Raw genomic sequence first — 5,289 nt, forward strand, 5'->3', positions numbered from 1 at the left:
ACACACACACACACACACACACACACATTCTTAGTGCCCCATGAGGCTGGTGAAAGCAGGTCAGAGTGCTGAACTGGGAAGCACTTGATCAACATCAGTCATTTTTTATTCTCTTCACACATTCAGTTTATTATTTACAACCTGTTTGGATAAATGAAGCAGAATCTGCAGGAAAACATTAGAAAATGCATCATAATAATAATAATAATAATTATTATTATTATTATTATATCACTATCTGATTATGAAAATATAAAAAATGTGGAGTTAGTATTAAATTAAGTGCTAAAGGGCAAATTTAAAAATCAAATCAAATCAAATTCTGACTAAACTTCTACATCTGACTAAAGACCAGTCCAGTGGGTCCTGAGCACTAAGACTAAAGACCAGTCCAGTGGGTCCTGAGCACTAAGACTAAAGACCAGTCCAGTGGGTCCTGAGCACTAAGACTAAAGACCAGTCCAGTGGGTCCTGAGGGCGAAGACTAAAGAGCAGATGGGCTAGCTGCTGGTCTCTGATAAACATACAGACTGTGGGAGTCCTGCTGATTGAGGTGGTAATGTAGCTGGTCATCCATCAAAAAGCATCAAAACACATCATAGAGAACATGAGAGAAAAGGTCAGGTGAAAATAATTAACTGCTAAAATTGTAAAACTACAAAACTCAAAGTAAAGAACTGAAAGTAAAAGTTGGCTACCTGAGTGTTTTTATGTGAGAAGCCATATGGTGATCACATTACTCACCTATCATCACCTAATTCTTGATTAGCGTATGGCACCATTTCATATGGTGTAACCATAACATGATCACTTTGGATTTGATGTGTTTGGGTTTGAAGACGTTGTTGGGGTGCAGCACGGTCAGGCTCAGACCTTCAGCAGCTGAGACTGTGCTGCTGCTGAACGAGATGGTAATGAGAGTCTTACTTACACACACATCACCCTCAAGTAGGGCATAATGCTACCATACCCTTTGGCAAAGCACTTAACCCAGTTAAACAGTTCTCCCCCAGATGTTCAATATGTGCCGAACTGTGCTGGGGGGGGGGGGGTTGCATACTGTACAGCTGTAACACAAACTGAGTGAATGCTGCAGTCATCTGACTGAGTTAAAGCTACAATATGCAAGTTCTGGAAATCAAGGCAACACTAACATGACACTTCCAGCCCTCTCCAGCCTATGACTCAGCATGAGCAACGTCCTCAAGCAGCTAAAGCAGAAGTGACCAGAAGTGCGGTCATGTACTTTCTTTCTCCTTCTCTGATTGGCTAGAAAGACTTTAGGAGGATATATGTCTGCAGTGCTGCCTGGCTCAATGGGTCTAGGTCACGGAAGCCTTAGACAGCACCTCTCCACATGAACTTATGTTTAGGAGAATATTTCAACTAAAGCATATTAGTAAGTATAAGTTGCATACGTTAGCTTTAAGGATGCTGTCATAAAATCAGGAAATGTGGCTTTAATGATTTTGGACTGTTAGATTTTTCATTTCTGAGCAAATCTTTAAGACCAAGCTTATACCAACATGTGACATACAATAACAGAAGATCAATATATGAGTACTATCATGTTATTGCACTTGTGTGTATATGGGTGACGTGTCAGTTTTGTGTGTAGTTTGCACTGTAGCGGATGGTTTTATTGTACTGACTGAAGCGTTTTTCTCACTGAAGCTCAAACTGTGTTGGAGATACAGAGTGGGTTTGTGTGTGTTTTATATTTCCATAGAGGCTTTTCCACAGTCCTGCGAGCAGACTGTGTGTTAGTGTGGGTTTCTGCATATGTGTGTGAGTGTGTGAGAGTGTGTACAGCAGCAAAGCAGCAGCAACACAGGCAAGAGGGACAAAAAGAAAGAGGGAAAGAGCATCCTGTGCTCCTGAGGGCAGCGGCTGGCGCACAGACGAGCTCTTTGAAAGCACAAACACACGAGTGGAGAAACAACACTGATGCAGACAGTCCTGAGGCATGTGTGTGTGTGTGTGTGTGTGTGTGTGCTGCTGTCGACTGTATCTTCTTCCTGCACTCAGGCTAACAAAGACTAATGAGCAGTCAGCACATCTGACTATAGTCTTCAGACTTCTTTTATTACATTGTCTTTCTGAAGCTACTTAGCTATAAACATATCTATTATTTACCATGTTCTGTTATCTGGTCCATTCTCCATGATCCACAACCTTTCATACACAAGTGTTTGTGTAGAGTAAATACAGCAGGTTATGGTGTGAAGCTTCCTGTTTAAACTGAATTGTACTTTGTTTGGTAAACACAATTCAAAAGGTTATAATATTGATGATTTCTTCTCTCTGTGTCTCATCAGGTCTGCTCAGTGGTCAGGACAGAGTGGGTGGACAGACAGAAGACAAGTGTCCACATCAGCGTACGTAAGTCAGTAGTACATTTACATCAATGCTCCACCTCAACCACAGTCCAGTCATAAACAATAATATTGAAATTATGGAAATATGTCAATATTAGATTTTTTTTAACGTGTACCTCTTGTTTTTTGGTGGGTGCAGGCAGCTGTTGCAGATGTTGGCTCTCCATTACCTGCAGTATTTAGTTATGTGTGTGTGCAGCCGTGCCACTACTGTGGCGGAGTGCTGAGGGTAATTGTGTGTGATGGGTGGAGGGCTATTTTTGGGATGTTTATAGAGGAAGGTGGGTGATGCTGTGTTTGGGGGTATATTTGGAGGTCAGAGGAATGATTGAGAGGGCAGTTAATGTGTTAATGCCTCCAGCTCTGCCACTGACTCAAAGAGATTAAAAAAGACCAAGGTTTGTATTCAGAACTTGAATTTACTCAGTTTATTGTTGCCCTCTGGATATATTCTGTATAGAAAATTTTCAGATAATGGCTGTATAAAATGCTATTATATATAATGTATAAGAGGGGTCATGTAAGGAAATGTAAAACATAAATTCATATTTAATTATGATTTTTGTCCAAAGCTGTAGTTTATACTGTTCACTGTTCAATATACTGATCAAACTGAATAAAACACAACACAGAGCAAAACACAGTTTCTCAACTTCATAGACAAACATTCCCTTAAGGGTGTAAATGGTGATGTTGAGAATCTGAGGTCCAAACCACCAGCACAGACGAACTGAACCTAGAAGACAGAGAAGAGTTAAATAACAGTGAATCTGTTTCATTTGCTATTGCTACATGGCTAACGTTAGCATTAACATCTGTTTACTTATCAGTCTTTCCAAGATCTTCAGCAGTTTTTGCCTTTACATTACAAGAGGTTATCATTTGTCTTCTGAGCATCTAGTTCTTCAGGGCAGAGTGGACGTTATAGTAACTTGGTATCGGAAAGTGACAATACAGTTCCATCAGGCTGGGGCTAGCTGGTTAGCATGCTAGCCTCAGTACAAGAAAAGAAGTAATAGAAATAGAAGCAAAAGAAGAGTCAACGTTGGTGTTGTAAGCAAACTTTAATACTGCTCCTTTAATGTTCACAGTTTAGTGGATTGTTACAGCAGAGAGTAAAGGAGAGGTCATCCAAGTGATGATAGTGGTCACAGTATGTGTCTTTATCTAATAAATAATATCCCAAAAACCCCCATCTTTGTTGCCAAGGTTGCAAATGAAAATTTCTAATTGACTCGGTCCTCTTTTTGAAGAGTTGAAAGCTGCATTTGAGACGTACAGGCAGGACCGAGGAACAAGGATGAGGCAGACATCCCTGCACACACACAGATAAAATCCTGCTGTGTTTGCAAGCATTATGGGATATGTTCACACACACACACACACACACACACACACATACACACACACACACACACACACACACACACACACATACACACAAACATACACACTAAAATGCACAATGAAAATGTACATGTAAACCAGCATGATATCACCTCCTCCTGTCTCCTGTGTGTGTGCACCAGCACTCAGCCCCATCCAGAGAGACTCTAATGGAATCTCCCTGTGCTGGGAACAATGAAACATTTGTAGCTGGTACTAATGCTGTGTGTGTGTGTGTGTGTGTGTGTGTGTGTGTGTGTGTGTGTGTGTGTGTGCACTGTCTTGGGGATGGGCATAACTGAATATGAATGCTCTTTCTTCAGGGACAAAAAGGGAAGAACAACAATGAACTTCATGTAATTGCAGAAGGTTAAAGAAAAAGACAGCAATAGTAACCCATGTCTGCTATTGTTCTCACAGAAATTCAACATTTCCAGTATATTCTGTGCCTGCAGTATGTCATCTACAGTCCAAAAACAGATCTTTTTTTTCAAATGAAACTGTAAAACCAGTTGTTATAATTGGTTCATTCCTTTCAAGTCTTTGAATCCATGGAAATAATCCTAAAATGAGCCCAAATGAAAACCCTCAGCAGCTGATTGGGCGTCATGTTTGCAGATGTAATAATCAAGCTTCATTCACACTAATCATGGTTTTCTTCACTGTTCATGGAGGAGGAGGAATCTTAAGTGGCCTCTCTTCATAAATATGAAACCTGTCAGGGCTGAGATAAGACACTTAGTCTGAAGATGAATTGATTTATTCTACATCTGTCCTGAAAGGCCAGGAAATGTTTTTTTTAATCCAACAGACTTTAAAATGTCTGTAGTCTGTTAATGACTTTAATATTATTCTTTAAAGAAATAACTCTTGTCTTCACTAATGGAAGAAAGCAGATATTTAAAGAACAGTTTCGTTTTTGCAGGGAATTTGCAAATACATGCAAATTCACTGCAAGTAGGTTAATACTTGGCTCTTTGTGTGTGTGTGTGTGTGTGTGTGTATGTGTGTCTGTGTGTGTGTGTGTGTGTGTGTGTGTGTTTGTGATGCTACTGTGAGCCTGAGGTCGTGAACCTCAGGCTAAGCTAAGGTAACTCTGACCTAGTTGTGTCTGTGAGGTCACCTTGTGTCGCAGCATGAGCAAACCAAACTGTGTAAGCTAGGTCAAATAAAAATGTGAAACAACCTGCAGCTGAGTTCTACAGAGTTAGAGGAGCCAAACCAAACCGGACCAGACTACTCAGACTCTCAGTGGTGATCCTAGATGCAAGAGTTTGCCATTTCTCACCTAGTTTGACATCATTTATTTATGCTCTGGTCCCGTTGGCGACGTGGTTGGTTGCTCCCTAAAAATGAAATGGTTAATAAGTAAGAAGGGAAGCTGCCCTGTGAAGGTTCAGAAGGAGAAGCCTCAGTCTGCCCGTTGCCAGCTTTCTCTGTGTAAAGTATAAATCTTAAAGCTTTTTCACATTTCAGATCTCTCACCTCAATCTTCCCATAACTCCCACAATCCCTTCAAATCTCC

General features: G+C 40.6%; 1 protein-coding gene across 1 annotated transcript in view; it reads left to right on the forward strand.

The window, feature by feature from the left end:
- nfasca (neurofascin homolog (chicken) a) overlaps nt 1–5,289 on the forward strand; it is a 104,737-nt gene that overhangs the window by 24,204 nt on the left and 75,244 nt on the right. Inside the window, exon 2 of the mRNA XM_087178878.1 lies at nt 2,319–2,382. The gene's annotated coding sequence lies outside the window, so the exon portion shown is untranslated. The remainder of the gene's footprint in view (nt 1–2,318; nt 2,383–5,289) is intronic.

Source organism: Seriola lalandi, unplaced genomic scaffold (assembly GCF_002814215.2).
Source record: "Seriola lalandi dorsalis isolate HSWRI2012SDOR001 ecotype SW California unplaced genomic scaffold, Sedor1 jcf7180002054748, whole genome shotgun sequence".
NCBI lineage: Eukaryota > Metazoa > Chordata > Actinopteri > Carangiformes > Carangidae > Seriola > Seriola lalandi.